A 21,712-nucleotide genomic window follows, 5' to 3' on the forward strand; every position below is an offset into this window, starting at 1 on the left:
AGGTTTAAAGAGTTGGGTGTGTGATTGATAAAGTGCTAGAAGAAGTAAGAAATTAGAAGTTACTCTTAAGAGAGTGAGTGTAGGGTGTATGCGTACTCTATTTGATTTGGGCCTAGTGGCTATCCTTCAAGACAAATACGAGTAGGTGTGGAAGGTAGTATGTGACCATACTACTGGAAGCATAGGACCCGTACATGTGTCAAAGACGTCACGGGTTCCAACGGATGAGTAGTTAAGTAGTAATGTGTTTTGGAATAATGTGATTTTCTGACGTGTTCTCGATTTATTTTTAGTATGGTGGTTACGCAAAGTTCTAGTTCGGCTGCTGATGGTCCGGAGAGGCCAGGTTTGAGTGATGACCAGAACCGTGAGATGATCACTACTCATGTGATTTTGGTTTCTAGAGCAGCGATCCCAGAGGTGTTTGGGCCTGTCAAGACCAATTTGATTGAGATGTTTGACGAATATGTATGCTACCGTCACCAAGGCTGCTATCGCCACAACCACTGTAGCCATCACAACTGCAGGACTTCAGGGAGGAGGGTCTATACAATATTGGGAGATCAGCAACACAAAGCCCCCAGAGTTCGACGAGGTCAAGGACCCGATTGTGGCCATGAGGTGGATATCCGATGTTGAGGGGTGTTTTTACACATGTTATTCTCCTAAGAACCAGAAGGTGAAGTTCACGTTGAACCTTCTTCGATTGGGGGAGAATGACTGGTGGAAGTTTGATACTCATGCTTATTCTCCCACGGAGAAGGCCGCAGTGACTTTGGATCAGTTCTCGGAGATGTTCTGAAGTGAGTATGTTTCATTGGTAGAGAGAGAGGTTGGCTCAGGAGTATTTGTCGCTCAAGCAAACGATAGAATCGATGACAGAGATCACCAAGATGTTTAAGGAAAGAGCCTTTTCTGCTTGGGGTACGTTTCTTCGAAGCAGGTTTAGATGTCTGTTACTTGAGCATGCTCCAGACTAAGATCCAGGAGTTCGTGTCGACTAATAATTATTAGACACTATCAGAGATGTAGTCATTTTCTCGTAAGAGAGAGATTGATATTGAGACCCAGGCGAGAGAGAAGAGGCAAACCGCAATTCAGACTCAATCGGTAGCTAAGCCGTTTAAGCCCATTGATTCCTGATCCGAAGGCCAAAAGTGTGACAACCCGAAATTTCCATCTTGTACAGTCAATCAATTCAATCAAATTCAGACTCGTTTCTACCATCTTTTAACACTGTTTAGAGTCTGTTGGAGTGTTCTAAGCCCAGTACAATCAAGAATCGGGTGTTAGGAAGTATCTGTTGGAGTCCATTGTGCCCTAATCAAACTTTAAACCCATTATGGGGAGTTTACGGCCAAACCTTCATGTTTGGGCCGTAAACTCATCTGGTGGCCGTGAACTCATGTTAAATACATGAGTTTACATCATTTTCCTCATTTCTCTTCCATTTCAAGGCTAGAAACTCCATTTCTCTCTCAAGTATCATAAGATCTTCATTTCAGTCTTCCAAAAATGTAAGTATTTCATCCTTTGATTTGTTGTTATATCACCTTATCTAGTAAGGATCATTGATTTCATCCATGAAATCATTCCATTTTGATAGATCTTCAAGTGTTCTTCATTTCACCAAGAACACACACTAGTGTTCTTGAGCCTTAAACACCTTTACAAGCTTCTATATTGTAAGTACCCTTACCCTAGCTTGTTATATGACTAAAACACTTAGTTTACACCTTGTAAATAACACAAAATCAAGATCAAAAGGGAGTTTACGGCCAAGGTAATCTCCGTGGGCCGTAAACTCTATTGATGAGTGCATATGAACCCTAATTCCTTCCTAAGGCTTAGACTTGATCATAGGACACTTCATTATGACTTATAAGACCTTATAACACATCTTGGTATAAAATACCATGAGTTTACGGCCGTAAACTCATAGAGAGTTGGTCCTTGGGCCGTAAACTCTAAAGCAAAGCCATACAACCCTTAGATGCAACCCTTTAGTGCTTATAACACTTGAATCAAAGTGTTTTCCATGTTCTAGGGTGCCTATACTTGTTAAATTAGTTGTTTAATCACTAATTAGATACATATATGTGTCATTATATGTTAAATAGGATCCATGTGTGTGTTCAAGTATTCACTTGACACTTAGCATCCTATACCATCCGTTCATCCAAACAACTCATTGCAGGTGAATTCATACCCCTTAATCTATCATTTTAAATGATTTTAAATGCTTTTATGGGGGGGGGGGGGGAATACAATTAGGAAACATATAGTTATATAATTAATCACATCTGATTTATAACTGTGTTTCAAACAATAGGATTTCATATACATCAAGTTGTGTTTCAAACAATAGGATTTCATATACTTCAAGCTGTGTTTCAAACAATAGCATTTCATATACTTCAAGCTGTGTTTCAAACGATAGGATTGCATATACTTTAAACTATGTTATCAAACAAACTACTTTTAAATCGTTTTATAAATTGACATCAAGTCATCCATATTTATTATTAAACTCTTCAAAAGGTTTACCAAACTTCCTTTTTAACTTATATATTGTCAAATGCATGTCTATATATGTATAGTTATGTAAGTAATGTTCAAAGGACTTAGAACTGCTAACCCACTGTATTTCCTTTTCCTTGTTTGGATGTGTACTTAGAGTAATCGGTTAGTTGTCCGAAGGTCGTTTAAACATTAGTTATATATTATGTATACATATGTAGATATAAAAGTACCAGTTAATCATTCAAATACTACAAAGAAGAATACTATAATAGAAATTACTAGTAAGCTATTATAGGTATAGTTTAGGAGAATACTATCATATACAAATATTAGATAGAGAATACTATAACAGAGAATACTATAACAGATAATACTATCATACACAAGTACACACAAAGAATACTATCATATACAAGTACACACAGAGAATACTATCATATACAAGTACATACTAAGATACTATAACAGAAACAACATACTAAGATGCTATAGCATGGAACAACTACAAGATCTAACTATACCAATGATCACTAACGCATTGTTTTAAACAAAAGGTGATATTAAATTGGGTATACATGATTATATAACTTTAATGTGGATATTACGGCCTATCAATTCGTTGCAGAAGTCACTCTTGTTTCCCATAATCTCTTGTAGGGAGAACGTTTAGTATGGGAACTACTCTCACATTATGACCTTAAGGAAACAAATATGTTTTTAGGTAATTAGTACTCCAGGTTGTCAATTCTAAAGAACCCTGAGTACTTACTTTTCCCATTATTTTTGAGTTAAGATAGTTATAAATTAGGGAAAAACATCCACTTTTATAGAGAAGCAAACATTTAAAACAGTCGGGTCTTGGTAAAAGACTACTTTTTATACTAGTAGCAAATATGAGATTTTCTAGGGGTTTTCAAACATATACAAACATTTACAAACATTTTCATTCAAACTTATACAAACATTGACCATAAATACTTATGAACTCACTATCTTAAATGCTGATCTACGCTTTCAAAATAACTTGTATTCTCAGGTCGCTGGTAGACAGGTACGATGACCAGGGTTTGAGAAGACGGAGCGTTCAAGACTCATATTTTATTTTGATTACTTGTTTTGGTGTCATATTACTATTAAAGAACACACATGTATTAAACTATACTATTAATGAAATGGATGATGTTGTTGCTTGTTTACTACTTTGCATTGTTATGATACTGTACAAGACGTCCTCCACCCCCGAACGTTTCCGCCGTTCCGGTTTTGAGGTGTGACAAAAAGGCCCACACATATGGCAAGTGAGGGAAGGTGCATAGGGGTTTGTGTCGGCCAGGGACTGGGTGCCACAAGTGTGGCAGGGGGATTTGGGTCGAAAGTAGTTGTGAGAGTCGAAAGTAGTGTCATTGTTTTTGCGTCTGTAAATAGAAAACGTTTAAGGACTTTCATTATCGTATCCATTTACAAGGCATATTCGAAATTTGCTTTTAACGTCTAGTCCTTGTATTTTTTTTGTCTTTGAAGCACCCTATAAATAGGGTAAGTTTTTAGAGGTTAGGGTAACGAATAGTCTCAGAAATACTTTGTACTCATAATCTCTTTGTATCATTCCAACCATTAACTGAGCTACACAGATCTTATTTAGGTTGATGTGTTCTTTCCTGCTTTTCTTAACCGATCGACACAAAATCGTTTCTAACCACTCTTCAATTGGTATCAGAGCAGGAATCACTTCTTTGATTAAAGAATCTGTATCACATTTTTCATCTTTTTGAGTCGTTCATTCCGATTCATTTTTACGCAAAATTGAAAACATAATTCTTTATTTAATCAAGAGTGATTAATCGATTCCACAATTGTTTATGTCAATCGATCTTATAATCATCTCAAACCTCTTCTAGAAATTCCACTTTCATCGAATCAAATGGATAATATCAACGTAAATACGTTAATGAACTTCACAAATCTTCTTGGATTTACAACTAAGATCCCGATGCGGATCCCTGAGTACTATGATTAGTGGCCTGATCCAATGCAGGATTACTTTCACGGTATCGATGAGGATCTCTGGAGATCGATCGAGTCTGGACCTTATCGTGAGACTTGGGTTCAAGCTGTTGGTAATGCTAGAGCAGTTGAAGACATGATTGCGCAAGTAAATAAGAAGAAAGCTAACGATAAGAAGTGTCTCCATGAATTGCGAGGAGATCTTCCTCGTGTCGTCTACAACTATGTTCATAGATGCAAAGATGCTAAGGAAATATGGGATACTTTGAAAGGAAAGTATCAAGGTAATGAGAGGATGAAGAAAAGCTCAGTGACAAAGTGTTTGAACATGCAGATTTCAAGCAAAAGGAAAACAAAAATATCGAGGTGTACTACGACAAGATTAATGATTTGATCTTCAAGTGCAATCAATATGGAGTTATTCATACAACTTTGGAATTCAACCTCACTTTCATATGTGGAATCAGAAAAGAATGGTGCAACATCTGTTTGATGATCAAGACGTAGGAGTATTTTGATACATATTCGCTATCGAATTTATACAATATTCTAAAAACGCTTGAATCATAAGTAATGGAAATTGATGAAGAGAATAAGTTGAACTATGGTGGTCCAATGGCATTGGTGTCGAAAACAAATGCACATGAAGATGAGTCTGAAGGAGATACGAAAGAAGATGAAGAAGGATCTCTGCAAAATTCTGACGATGAAGCTATTGCCTATTACTCAAACAATAGGGTGAAACTTTTTCAAGAAACCTATGAGTGGAAATTTCAAAAACATCTTGGAAAAGATGCCAATGTTGAATTTTGGTGGAAGTCAGAAAGTGAAGACGAAAGTTGAGAAGAAACAAGAAGAAGAGATGAAAACTAAGGTGAAACTAGAAGGAGATTTAGGCTACAACTGCAATTACTATAATGGGCACAATCACTTGGCTAAGGGTTGTATGTTGAGAAAGAAGGAAGACAAGAAAGCAAAAGTGAAAGATGAAGCCTACTATGCAAAAAGGCTTGAGGAAGTTCGTGATCAAACCAAGAATCATTCACTAATGGATAAAGGAGGTGATGATAGCGATACAGATTATCAAATTTGGTCTTCCGGATATGATGACGAGGAAATACGTCATCCTACTCATGGTGTGTTATTTGAAAAATATGAGGAGGGTGGATTTGGTGAGAAGAGCTTGTTTGGGAAAGATGTGATAGACAATGATGAAGAATTGGAGGAGAATGTGAAAGATGAGGAAAGTCATGGAGATGATGTGGAGACCATTGGAAGGTGTTTCATTTCGACAACCCCAAAATCTCCAATGACTGCTAAGGTGCGTGATCTTCTCATTTCCTTTAATATTCCTTTAAATTCTTATCATGCTGTTATATATGATTTTTATGAAACTTGTTCTCATTTAAATGACATGCTTATTTCGATGAGTAGTGAAGCCGAGAAATCTAAGGCATCCCTTTATGAAGCTCGAAATAGGTTGGAAGAGAAGAATACTAAGATAAAGAGTTTAGAGATTTATATAATGAATATCATGTGTGATAGGGATGGTCTTAGGATGGAGAATAAGATGTTAGTCAAACAACGTAATATTTACTGTAATACTACAAAATTCTTGTATGGGAAATTGACTGATCTTTACCATTTTGCTGACATTTGTGTTGAACAACATAGGAGGTCACTTCCTTTTATTACTTTCCAATGAGAGGTAGTTGATGAGACTAGTTTCGACTGTGTGAGTAAAGTAGCTGACTTTGCTACCATTCCTAATGATTCATATGCATATGATGTAGTTAACATAAATGATTGTTTAAATGCTGACGAGTTTGTTAAAATCGTGAATGAGACCTTGACTAAAAATGAAAAAATCAAAATTTTGAACAAGACCGAGAAATAGACACGAAGTACTCAACAAAATTTTGCTGATATCGAAAATAACTCTGACAATATCAGTGAAATTGAGGAAGAGGAATGTGTTGATTGCTTGTAATTTTTAGTCATTAATGTCACTTCGTTGGCTAAGGATAAAGATAATATTGATTCAAAAGCAAAATTGAACGATGAGTCTTATTCGACAATCAAAACTTGTGATTCTCAAAAAGAGAAAGTTATTGTTGAGGATATTACAAATAATGAAAGTGATAGTGACGATGATTCTTGTGAGCCAGTAATTCCTCGAGTCGTGGAAGCCCAAGTGTATGATGATACAGAGGAATTCTCACAAATTTTGAATAACAAAGGGAAACATTACTTGGAAACGAATACAATTCTTTATCCGTCATGCATTAAAGGTCTACCCAACCAAGTGTTTGTAATGAAAGGAAATGTTGATAATTTTGATCTAAAAATAAAAGAATTATTGAAAAAGGACAATCAAAATATGACCGATGAAGGTTTTTACTAAATCAGAATATGGAGGAAAACAAGTTAAACAAAAGATCACATGTTTTTCAATGACAAAGGAGTTAAAAACCTTTTTCCAAAGAAAATGAAAAAAAAAATCGAACAAGGTTTGGGTGGTGAAAACAGATAAACCCAATGTCGAAAGTAAAACATAAGCTAATTGTTAGGAGTCTTTACCTAATGATTCCAAGACTCAAAAGATGAAAGATCATGTTTTCCAAAAGAAGGAAAAATCGATTTCACATGAAATACCTTTCAAAAATCAAAATGGAAAATTTCATAATCAAGATAAAGAAGTTGAAAAATCCGATTTAAAAACACGAAATTTCCAGAAAGAAAGCACGAAATAATGCGTTTTGGAAGAAACAAAAAGAAAAGCAAAAAACAAAGTTTTTGAAATACAAGAATTCACAAAAATCCTGAAAAGAAATATTCACAAACATCAAAAATTCATACTTTAAAGAAATCTTCTCAAAGTGATTTGAAAAATGTAAAAAGAAAAGTTGGTAATAAAAGTGTTTTTTCACCAAAAGTGAAAGTTGTTCAAAAAGCGAACGAGAAATTTCAAATCTTGCTCAACATAATGTTCAAGAAAGTTTTCATCAAAATTATGTTGAGAAAAATGCTCAAAAGATGATTTGTTTTCAAAATAATGGAATGAAACCATAAAATCGTTTTCAGAACATTGGCCAAAGGAATATTTTTGAAAATCGAAAAGTTTTTCAAAGGAATTCTCCTTTTGGTTATCAAAATCAATACGAAAATCGTTTTCTACAACAACCACAAAAGCCATATTCATAAATGAATTTTACAAAAATAACAATTGTTACAAAGAAACATGTACCATTTAAACCTTATGGTCCGATATTTATAAATCCTTAATTGAAGCAAAATTCAAAAGTATCTTTTGTCAAAGGCAAAAATGACACAAAACATTTTAGTCATTGGTTGGAGGGAAAAGAAAGACAATTTCAGTAAAAAAAGTATTCTCAAGCACAAGTCCAAGAGGCTTATGAGAACTACTTGAATGAATCCTTGAATGAAAGTACCTCTTCTCAAGAATCAGTGTCATAAGTGTCACAATGGAAATAAGTCAAAGCAACGAAAGTTGATGTTTCTCAAGGAAATGTTGAAAAAGATACACTCAAAGTTGAAACTTCTCCATTGCATGAATACATATCAATGCATAAAACTGACGAAGTTGACTTAATCGACAAAATTAAAACCAAAGTTTGAAATTGGATCTTTAGTTCTTTGTTGCACACTACATTCCATGCTAATGTCCAAGGACCGAAAAGGTCTTGGGGACCTAAATATCTCTAATTGATCACATATACTATGTGATGAGTAATATGACGAAAACTGGCATATCAATAGTGGGTGCTCGTGTCACATGACTTGTAGGAAAGAGAATTTGAGAGATTATCACGAGTTAGAGAATGCTGGAGTAGTAAAGTTTAGGAACAACCAAAAGTTCAAGGTCAAGGGATATGGGAAAGTTACAAATGGAAAATTTACATTGAAACGAGTTGCTTATGTCGAAGGGTTAAAGCATAACCTCATAAGTGTATCTCAACTCGTGGTAGGAACTGGGAATCAAGTATTTTTCGATGAGGAAGGAAGTGTTATTTTGAACAAAGAGACAAATGAAGTATTGTTAAAGTCAAAGAGACAGGGTGATATGTTCACTTTGGATATGAAACCTATAGTGGGCATACCCTATGTGTGTTTACTATCGAAAGCTTCATCTGACCTCAGTTGGATTTGGCATAGAAGACTTTCTCTTATTAACTTCAAAAATCTAAACAAACTTGTTATTAATGATCTTGTTCGTGGTTTTCCTATTTTAAAGTTTGACAATGATTCTTTATGTGCATCTTGTGAACCAGGTAAACAACATTACCAAGGTCATCCAATCACTATAGATTCCAAGATTGCTGAACCGATGGAATTTCTTCACATCGACTTGTATGATCCTTCGACTGTTGATTGTATCAATAAGAAGAAGTACATACTTGTTATTGTTGATGATTTTTTACGATTTACTTGGGTTTTATTTCTTAGAAAGAAGTCAGAAACTGCTGAAGTGATGATTAATTTTATCAAAAACATTGAACTGAGTTTGAAGAAGAAAGTTTGCAAGATAAAGAGCGACAATTGATCAACATTCAAAAATCGAATTTTAGATTCGTTTTTTTACTGAAATGAAAATTTCACATAAATTTTTGTCTCCATACACACCTCAGTAGAATAGTGTTGTCGAATGGAGGAATCGTTCCTTGTGTGAAGTGGAAGAACGATGCTCACCTATGCGTATTGGGCTCAGTACTTTTGGGCAGAAGTAGTTTCGACAACTTTCTTTACATAAAATCATTCATTTATTCATCGTTGTTTCAACATTATACCTTAAGAAATCATTAACAAAAGGAAACCTAATGTTAATTTTTCCATGTTTTTGTATGCATATGTTTTATAATGAATCTCAAATATAACCCTTCCAAATTTCAGACGAAAGCTGATGAGGAAATTTTTTGGTATATTCACACAACTCTGTTGCATAAATGATGTTGAACAAAAGAACTCGAAAAGTTGAAGAAACATTCAATATCACATTTGATGATTACTATGTCAAAAGAGTTGAACAAGAATTTCCAAAGAAACCTATAATTTTTGAAATGAATGAAGAATCTGAGCAAATGCTTACTTTTAATGTCGTTCTTGATTTAATTTTTGGTATTCCTGATAGGGAATGGATGCTGAAATCAATATTAAAGATAATCAAGTACCAGAGGAGTCGAAACTGTTGGGTTTTGAGCAATCTAACACTCCTAAGTGTACATGCAACCCTAAATACCTTGGATCTATGTTTTCTCTATTATACATGCAAATATCAACTTTCCAAGGTATTGTTCTATTCTAGCATACAAAACTTTGAATAACACAAGTTAGAATAACATACCTTTTGTTGGTGCTTGTCTTCATGAAGCCTGAGTGCCTAGTGCCCCAAGTGTGACACCTCAAATGGTTCACACAACACCATAAGCACTTGGAATAACTTAGAGAGAAATTAGAACACTTCAAGAATCGGCTTGCCCTCCATGCATATCTAGTCGCCGATTCTCACATCAATAAGATGCTTATATAATTGTTACAATTAGGGTAAACCCTAATTGTCATGGCTTTCCATTTCCTTGGATCCATGGGTTCAAATACACCATGGAGCATCCAATGGGTTTGAGCCCAACTTGATAATCCATGGAGCATTAGCCCACTATATAAGTATGGATGATTTACACAATCAACCCATATATTTAATTAGTCTTCTTTTGATCACATAATTAATTCTAAATCAATTATTGATCAATACTAATTAAAAAATCTTATTAATATATTAGAACTTATAATATATTAATAAACCTTAAGTGTTATTTCTCTCATTTTAGTCTATCCAAGTGCATGATGCCATGCAACCCAAATGGACCATGCCGGGTCGGGTCAAGTCTTACCAATTATAGTTATGGACTTAGACATTAATCCAACAGTCTCCCACTTGGATAAGTCTAAAACTATTATTGCAATTATGACTTCAGAACCCGACTAGCAATCGTAGCTCTCAAAAGCTTCTGTCGATCTCTGACCTTGTCGATGAACTCTGACCTCTGTCAATGACTTGTCCATTAGATAAGTGATCATATATTCCTCCATTCTAGATATCATATGGACTGAGACATGGATTATAATAATTCTCTTTGTCCATTTGTTGTTTCCCGATTTCTGATTTATGATGACTGACTAATTGAACAAATCAAATCAGTCCAGGCCCGACCGAGCACTTACTTTTGTCATCACTAAATCATCGAGGGGCCCATATATATCGCTTTTATCCCGAAGGTAAAAGGAATGGATAAACTTCGACTCATATGCTTGTACTAACTATTTGTTGAATCATACACAAAGGCACGTTTTATAACATCGAGTTACCAATGCGTTTACGTGCAATCAATGTATAACCAACTCATAGTCAACAACTCATATCTCTAGGTTTGAAGAATATAAGATATTATCGTCTCATGATTCACTCGTGATAAAATCCATGAAGTGAATCCAAATGAGCGTGGGTTGAATCCAATACTCAACCCTTATGAGTACTCATGAATGTTGTAGCAACTATTGCATTGTCTAAAGCACTTTAGACAAATCATACAAGACAAATTCATGACAGTCTTGATTCATATCTACTTCCAACATATGACCGACTGTGGATGGTTTGAATAACTTGGTCATTCGGGAGAATGACCTAGTTATTCTGGAAGTCAAAACATGCAAAGTGAAACACAAAATAATACTAGTCCTATATGGCCTCAACACTTTGAGCGTAAATAAAACACCTTTTATCTAAGCACCATATTGATCACTCATTATTCATGTTTCGATTAATCAACTTAATACTTGAATTGAAACAGTAGTGATGCCATGCTCCAAGCACGCATACTATGTTTCTCTAAACAATAGCTATGTCATACTCCAAGTATGCACACTATGTTTACATATGGTCATCTCTTTGTGAAATGTATATCAATTGAACACGACTTCAATGATTCTCATTTCACAATCCCAATCCTTATTGTAAATGTAAGAATACCAAGTTCTTGTCATTTACCGTAATCTATGCAATGATCCTCTTGTAATGATATTCACACAAGTCACAAAGACTTGGCAACAAACATTACAAAGTATTCCAATGGAAAGCAATTCCATGGAGATGAAGTCTCAAATTCAAAGTACATTCCTTTGAACATCCTTCTTTGCATTAAGTTCTTTAATCTTACACAGATTCAAAGAACAACCTCCACCTATGGAAACAATTCCATATTCCCATCTTGACCATCACTTTTGAACAAGAGTTGCCTCTTTCCAAAATATGTCAATACGATCCTTACTCTATACTTCCAATTGTCCATGAGTAACCAAACTTTGGAAAACCCCAAATTGTTCTCGACAATTGCTTAATCATCTTAGTCATATCCAGTTCTAATCCTTTTTCCCTTCTTAACGCCCTAAGCATTAGGAAAATTTGGAATGGATGGATATTATAACACATGCAATCGATCCTATATCCGAAGCATATGGGATACGATTCATGCTATAAAATTTTTATTTGCCATGTTCTCATAATTCGAACTATGAAGAGGGATGCCATAATCATAATCGAATTTTGAGAAAGCAACATATATAGAAATTCCTTATGTTGAACCATTCCAACATAACATTCATATATATTCTTGACTAAAGTTGATTAAAATCTCAATCTAAGCTTGTAGAATTGGAATGAAGTATAAATTTCTCTCCTTTAATTATAGTAAAACAACTTTTTCAAAGCGAGTTGAAACTTTTTGTCTTCTATAATTAACATTGCTAGCTTGCAACATAATCATCATGCTCCCACTAGCATAATTATTATTATCTATCTAGCATAACACTTTATGCTCCCACTAGCTTTGACATGTACCTAGAAATCAGTCAGATTTCTGATACTAGATTGCCTTGATAAGACTTTATCAAATCATACACCTGGAGTCTAAACCTTTCCTTAGATAGCTCACATGTGAGTCTAAACCTTTGCCATTCTCATTAGTTAGTGTGCCGGTTAACCACACACGCTCCACTAACGACATGAGAATGCAAACTTCACACTTGCTATCCACTTAAATCTACTTAGTGAAAGAGTTTCCTCACTATCATTTTCATGAATCGAAGAGAAACCTTATGACACTTAGATTTAATGGTGTATGTGTTCTTATCCATGTGAATTGTCAAAACCATAGTCACAAGACAAGGATAATGACAAATCCAAACTCATATGGACTGAACTCAATCTAATTTCTTGCCACCTAGCAGCTCAAGGGCCTTCCATTGCTTCCAAGTTGTTATGAAACCAGTTGAGAACTCTTAGAACTCCAATGCAAAACCAACTTTAACTGGAATGGGCACAGAATATGTCAACACGATAGGTTACAAACCTCAAGTCGTGGTCTAGTGATTAACAAAACTCTTGATTAGTTCTTGAATCTATCTTAAGATCCTTTTAAGAATCCCACTGACCTCTTGACATATAAGATTCTCTTTGTCAAGAACCATTCCTTGACAAAAATGAATATTCAAGAGTTAGTGCAAATTCTTATCAAGTTAAACACTTCTCACAATTGGTCTTAGTTGGTCTTTGTTTTATCCAAAACATCACAACTTACCAATTTCAAATGTACAAGAGTAAGAACACATTTTACTCTACATTTAACAAGTGTTTTAAACCTTTCTTAAGATTATGTCACTCAAGGCTTAATCTTGGAGTATGACTCTAAGATTTAATTTTGGAACAAAGTATAATTTATCTTTTGATCTAACCATTTCAACAATTCATGATTCCTCTCCTTAGCCAAACAAAATGAACTAAGGTGTCCTTAGAGGATCAATTGTGACATGGTTTCATAATCACTTAGATAATCATAAAACAAGATATTCAAGTACTCTCCCATCTCTTCAGATTAGAGAAACTTTTATCTTTCTGCCTTATTTGATTCTTCTTACTCATTATATCTATCATTGAAACTTCTCCAATGATCCAGAACTATACTTAAACTTGTAAGTATAAGCATATTTACTAAACTTTAGTAAATCATAATGAATAATCCTATCAACTTTGTGGTGGACCTGATCAGCGCACACCCAAGTGTATCCGATCCCTTTGTCCTTCACTTGATTCACATATACATGTGAACAAGGAATTAGACTTAATTTCCCAAATATATAAAAAATTCTCATGATCATACAATACAAGTTGCATGATTCCAAGTTTCTATCCAACTGAAACTTGGGTGATGAGAATCTTTCCTTATTTGGTAAATTATGACACTTCCACTAATGAAAGAATCAAATCCATTTACCCATATTGCTTATCAATGGAAACATATAATCAACAATTTTTCATAAATGCCATTGTAAGGATACTTAAAATAAATTAAATCAAAACCATTTTTCCTTTTACTTTAAAACTTTGCGGAAAAATTTATCCTTACAATCCATATGGAAAACTTGTTGTTATCTATTCCTAAGCAATATTTCATAACTCTTAAGTAACAAAATTATGATCACCGAACCATGCGATCGAAATCCATCTTCGCGATCAGAATCAACATATACTTCCTTTAAGTTTCTTCACCTTTCCTTTGATTCTTAAAACATCAACATGTGACCTCGTCACATTATGCAATAAGAATCTCAGAATAGAAACTTAATAGAGTTAGATAATGGACTTTACCTGAAGTAGAGTCAAACCTATTGACTTTACCATCCTTAAGATGTTTCAGGTAAATTTAGCAGCTTCGCAACCAATGTCTTTCCTTTGGCAACAGAATCTTATGGACTCTTTGTAAACGGTACATGGGACTATCACAGACTTAACCTTTCTCTTTACCATTTGGTCAACCGAGTTGACTATGGCCGATCCCTTTCCATTGGGAAGAGAAAGTTTTTCCTGGACCTCCAATGTCACCATTTTCAATGTCCAAATAGATTTGGAAAGTAGATCTTCCAATCCAATTTGCTTTACTAATGCTCCAAATCACTGCTGATTTAGCATCATCAAGCAAATAGGTAAGATCATTAAGGGTCTTGTCGTGACCTGTCATCAGGGAGTGACTGAAGAACCAAGTCAGCAGCCAGCTACCTCGAGACTTCGACACCCGACTCTCCCGACTTGTCAATATGTGGTTTAATCCCCAAGATCTAAGCACATATAGACTTTGCTTGCCAGTAGGTATTGAGTGACTTAGAAGTTATCAAGTCTTAAAACTTGTGGGATAGGGAGATTTATTGGAGGAGGTGGATGAAGTGAAGTATGATTTCTAGTCCCACAAATGCCCAACAAAGGGATTGATCTTTCACCTTGATTGCCATTTGGGATATCATCTTCATTAGGAAGCTTGTTCCTAAAGATCTGGGAAGACCATAGCTGTCTAAACTAGACATCTATAATGGGAGAAATTCAAGTTAGTTGATTTAAAGTCCTTAATATAACACCCAACATGAAATATTAAGGCTAGGACCCAACAACCTATTTATAACTGGAAGAGGGATGTCGTAATCCAAATTATAAAATAGTTGAAGGTAGGTAAATGACGATTTACCAATTTCCACCATGAAAACGAAATATTTTATTATTAGGTTTTATTAGTTTTGAAACTCCTAGATCTTTTGAGATACATTGAACTTTTCAATGGCATGTTTGAATCTCGATTGTGCCCTCTCAAATTTGTGACTGGGATGCCGAGGATCACAAACAAGGTGTGAATTAACCATACAAATTGACTTGGTACCCTTGACAATATTACCTAATCGATGTGCCGGTTAACCACACACGCTCCACCGATCTATAATAAAGTCAAGTTACCCTTTGCCACACTTACTAGTCCATGTTAGTGTGCCAGTTAACCACACACGCTCCACTAACGACTTGGTAAGGTACAAAGTGTAATTTTATGGGCTAGCACCTTTTCACATTTTCCTAAGTAACTAAGATTGGGAATTTATAAGTGTTTAGTTACTTAGTATTTTTCATTATACTTTTAATGAAGGGAGAATTATAGTCCATTCCTACCCGTTCGGCTAACGACCCTCCACCAGTCAAGGAAGCGGTGGGTGAGAGTGGACACCCATTAAACTGCCATTTTATAGGCTGTAACCTTATACCCCCCTTATAGACCGGATTCGTGAATGAGGCCTACTAACGGTAAGATTGACTTTCTCTTATACATATCTATATAATTAAAATTATAATAATAGTATAAGGATTGAATTTTAAACTTTTTAAAATTTCAATGTTTAATTTGGAATTAAAGTATACATGAGGGGTAACTTTTCAAATTCCAAAACTTGAGGGCAAGTTTTGAAACTATTTCAAGACTCTTTAAATCATAACTTATGAGTTTAATGGTTCATTAAAATGAAGACTCTTCATTTTAATGTAACCCCTTATTCTTTAAAAACACTTTAAAGAAGTGTCTCTTCAACATCCATGACTTGAGGACAAGTTATGGAGTCATTAAACTATTTAATGGAAAAAACTCTTACATTTTATGTAACCTACAAAACTTTTATGAGTTTATAAGATTCATAAATATGACTTTTCACATAACTTGAAGACAAGTTACAAAAACATATTTTATGAACTTCTTTTAGAGTAATATGGATTGAAAACAACTAAAACATAATTTTTTTCATTATCAATCTAAAATAACTCATAAATCAAGGAAACATAAAATTCTTGAAAATTCATAACTTGAGGACAAGTTATGAACTCCATACAATTTTCAACAAGATCATGAATTATATCAACAAACAATTTGCACACAATTCCTATGATCTAGCAAAACTTATAAGCATGATCATTCATTATCAACAATTTTCAAGAATAACATGAACACATATGAACTTGAAACTTTTATTATAGCATTGAAATTGGTTTAACATAATCATTACCACATTCAAAACAAGTTTTATAAGCCCAAAACAGTCAAAGGTAATGATTCTAGACCAATTCCAGCACCAAAACTCGAAAATATGCTGTCTGGGGGTCCAACTCGTCGAGTGCATGAACAAACTCGGCGAGTTGGATGCATTTTGCCTTGGACTCGTCGAGTCCCTTCATGGACTCGGCGAGTCTGCTGGGCAGACAACACCAAAAGTCGATTTTTAAGCAGTTTAAGCAAGTACAACAAGAAAAGAAGCCTAGGCTCTGATACCACTGTTGGGTTTTGAGCAATCTAACACTCCTAAGTGTACATGCAACCCTAAATACCTTGGATCTATGTTTTCTCTATTATACATGCAAATATCAACTTTCCAAGGTATTGTTCTATTCTAGCATACAAAACTTTGAATAACACAAGTTAGAATAACATACCTTTTGTTGGTGCTTGTCTTCATGAAGCCTGAGTGCCTAGTGCCCCAAGTGTGACACCTCAAATGGTTCACACAACACCATAAGCACTTGGAATAACTTAGAGAGAAATTAGAACACTTCAAGAATCGGCTTGCCCTCCATGCATATCTAGTCGCCGATTCTCACATCAATAAGATGCTTATATAGTTGTTACAATTAGCGTAAACCCTAATTGTCATGGCTTTCCATTTCCTTGGATCCATGGGTTCAAATACACCATGGAGCATCCAATGGGTTTGAGCCCAACTTGATAATCCATGGAGCATTAGCCCACTATATAAGTATGGATGATTTACACAATCAACCCATATATTTAATTAGTCTTCTTTTGATCACATAATTAATTCTAAATCAATTATTGATCAATACTAATTAAAAAATCTTATTAATATATTAGAACTTATAATATATTAATAAACCTTAAGTGTTATTTCTCTCATTTTAGTCTATCCAAGTGCATGATGCCATGCAACCCAAATGGACCATGCCGGGTCGGGTCAAGTCCAACAGAAACACTCAGATGATTCTATACTCACTGATGAAGAAAATAAAGCACATTCATCATTAACCTTAAAAATCAATGTTGAACGAACACAAAATTTGACGGATGGTCAAGTGGAGGGGGAGCACTTAATTTCTTCACCTTTTATCAAAAGACAAAATTTGACTTCTCAAGCAGGTGTTGAGGGGCAGCACCAGACAATGCATTGATTGGTTGAAGGAGACCAAAGTGGAATGAATCATGATGATAATGATGCTCAAGGTAACGAATTTCATGATCTTAACAATAATATATATATATATATATTTCAGATGAATGATCAGAAGCAGAAGAGAAATTTGAAGATGCACATTTGGAGTTTGATCCTGCCTTTCCTCCAATGGATAAATGGATGCGGGATCATCCCAAAGAACAAATTCTTGGTGATCCAAGTTCAGGTTTGTTGACACGAGTATAGGTTCAAGCCATGAATGAGGTTCTAAATGTTCATCAAGAATTTTGTATATTTAATGTCTTTATTTCAAAAATTAAAACAAAGACAATCAAGAATGCATGCATTAGAACATCCTGATTGGGTTGTTGTAATGCAATATGATTTGACTGATTCCGAGTGAAACAAAGTTTGGAGTTTAATTCCCAAACCTGATGATCTTTTGATTGTTGGTCTAAAATGGGGTTTTAAAAATAAAATGGACAAAGTAGGTAATATTGTACGAAACAAAGCTAGATTATTCATAAAAGGTTATTTTCAACAATAGGGAATTGATTATGAAGAAACCTTTGCTCTTGTCGCAAGACTCAAGGTTGTATAAATTTTTCTGGGTTATGCAACTCATAATAATTTCGACGTCTACCAGACCAATGTAAAGTGTGCATTGCTTAACAGTGTTATTGAAGAGACAGTCTATATCGAACAGCCACCTGGATTCATCAGTGATAAGTATCTTGATCATTTTTATATCCCTGGAAAGGGAATTTATGGTTTAAAACAAGCACCTCGTGCCTGGTATGCGACTCTTACCAATGTTTTTAAAAATTGTTAAATTTAAGCAAGGATCGGTTGATTCCACTCTATTTTGAAAGAAAGTAGGGGATCACCTGATGCTCGTTCAAATTTATATTGATGACATTATATTTGGTATAATTAACCCTTCCTTGTCAAAAATTTTTTGAGGAGCTAATGAAGAGTCAATTCGAAATGAGCATGATGGCGAAAATAAATCATTTCTTAGGTTTGAATAATCCTTAGAGTATGGAATGAATTTTCATTAATCAAGAAAAATATGCATGAAACCTACTTGAAATATTTGGAATGATGAATTGCATGGAAGATAAAGTTCCCATGGAAGTCGACACTTGCTTAGGTCCTTCATTGGAGAAGCCCGTTGTTGATCATGACCGGTTCACTTTTGTATCTAACTACAAGTTGAACTGATATAATATTTTCTATGTACAATTGTGATAGGTATTAAGCAAATCCAAGAGAACCTTATCATATAATAGTGAAAAATAACTTTCGCTATCTTCATGGTACAAAGACTCTTGGATTGTGGTATTTGACGAACGCAAGATTCTTTATCTAACCTTTCTCAGATTCTGATATAGGGGGTTGTTAATTATATCAAAAAAGCACGACAGGAGGATGTCAATTCCTAGATGTGAAACTTGTGAGTTGGCAGTCAAAAAAGTTGTGTATCGATTTCGATAGCTGAGGCTGAATACATTGCTGCTGCGGCTTATACTTCTCAAGTGATGTGGATCCAAAGTCAATTACATGACTATGCGATTAACATGAAGAAAATTCCATTATATTGTGATCCCCAAAAGTGCAATTTGCATATGTCATAATCCAGTTCAACATTCGAAAACAAAGCATATTGCACTTCGATACCACTTCATAAAAGATCATGTTAAGATGGGAATATTGAAGTTCATTTTGTTAAAACAACTGATCAACTTTCTGATTATTTTACAAAATCATTGGACAAAAAATCATTTTTTAGAATTTTAAATAGGTTGGAAATTATGGAAGCTTGTTATGTTCCTAATTCTACATAATTCTTCTTGGATTTGATATGCAAAATTGATTGGACAAACTTTCGTTAGTTGGACTAACTTTCGCTAATTGGATTACCTTTCATTTTTTTACTTACTTTCACTAGTTGGAATAATTTTCGATTGTTGTACTCACTTTTGTTGCTTGTCCAATTTTCTTTCAGCAATTACTGTCCACATTAAGCGTTCGAATTGCTTCGAATTCGACTTATCTCTGATTCAACCAGCGCCAATTCACATCTAGCGCATGAAAATAGTCTCTCGATGGGAAATACATATCTTTGGTGAGTGCTTGCCTAAAAACTCTTTGGAGAAAGGGCAAACATTGGTTCACATGCAAAATATTTGTTTTCTCTAACAAATAACGGTGATATCCTTTTCTTATTTCCATCTTTTTATTATTAAATTAAAAAATCCAAAAAGATTTTCTTATTTTTGCATTTTCATTATAAAATTCAAAAATCCAAAATTTTTTCTTATTTTTGTCTTTTCATTATAAAAAATCCAAAAATATTTTTGTTTTCATTGATTTTTTTTTTCAAAAATCAATTTTTTTTAAAAAAAATATACATTACTTTCTTTTGATATCAGAGAACTCCATTGTCACAACATGTTGCACTTTGGCATACCAAATAAGCAGATCCACAGGGAGCTGGTATGATATGAAACTTTTGTACATGTTGAAGCATGTTGTCCACAAGCCTCATAGACTCTATGTGTATAAAGCCTTAATGAAAATTAGGCTATAGTCACAGTAGTCGAAGAACTACCTTTCTCTTGTCATGATGAGTAAAGAGATTACTTATATGTCTAAATTTTTCGCAGAGGCACAATGAGTTTTTGCATACAATATTTTTCACCCAAAATTTCTAACATGATCACACAAAATGGCACATGCCTAAGGCATCTTTGGTCGAAACCAACCAGGATATAGGTATGTCACAAAGTTGTATTTATGATCCTAAATCATTTTTCCGTGATGAAGATGAAACCCAAATACCCCAAACTTCATGAATTGATGATGAACATTTTATGTTCAAGATTTTAACGAAACATTTGCTTAACTGTACCACTTTCGATGCTCAAAATCTCATTTCATTTCCTTTGCGTGATCTTGTTGAAATGTACTCATCCCAAGTCATTTCTTCCCAATAGATCCAAATATTAAACTTTCATGAAATGAAATTTTTGTTTGAACATTTCTCTAAATCTTTCATTACTTTAAATTTTCAAATCTTACTCGTTCTTAACAACACTAGTCATCCAAGTATTTTTGCACAATTATTTGCACTTATGTTAAGTTCCATATTTGTGTGAAAATGAAGCCACCCACGAACCATATTAAAAGAGGCCCTGCGTTACTCCTTAATGAGTTTTCGATTGTAATTCACGAGAAACCACACAAGTAGTTCAACATCTTTCTTGATGATGAATGAAGCGAATCTTTGCCTAGGATTTATCTGCTTTTATATCAAAGATTCTTTGATATCACAATGTCCAACTTTTCGTTACGTGTTTCTATATTTTCTTTTGTCACACTTAAGCAATAAAATTCTCGAGGTTTTGGGTATTAACAACTTAGACCTAGATTTCGCATGTCTAGCAAATGATTTCACTGATCCTTCCCATAAGTGAATGCGCCCAGCCTCCATATTGAAGAAATGATTCTTGTTTGGTGTCGAAACTTATGATGGTTCAATTTTGTTGGGAGAAGCGAAATATCCGTTGGATGGGATGGTTCAGTATTTTCTCATGGATCGAGACAAAAAGCGATCGTCACTTTTACATGTGACAGTTCTATGTGGTAACAATTAAGTAACCTACTTTCCACTTGGCATTATACAATTAGGCAACATTTGAATTCAAATTTGATGCCGATTATTTAAGGAAATTGATTATTCCAATTCCAACTTTACGTTTCCAGAATTCACGCAAAACCCTAACTTTTCTTGCAAATCCTATCGCAAAAGTCTCTCTCCATTGCTTATAATAGTTGCTAAACAAATTGTTGTTGATCAATTCAACACCAACGATGTAGAAATTTCATAACCTACGATGAAGATTCAACACAACAATATCTGGTTCAATCCTTCAATCGACGTGTATCTTGAAGAACGGAAAATGTTGGTACAAGTATTGAACAACTCTGTTTTTTACTTATGCATTATCATCATCGTTTGTGATTCTAATACAGTGGTTGTCGCTGGCTCCTTCTACTGCTGTATACA

Source organism: Lactuca sativa, chromosome 8, assembly GCF_002870075.4.
Source record: "Lactuca sativa cultivar Salinas chromosome 8, Lsat_Salinas_v11, whole genome shotgun sequence".
NCBI classification, from domain to species: Eukaryota; Viridiplantae; Streptophyta; class Magnoliopsida; order Asterales; family Asteraceae; genus Lactuca; species Lactuca sativa.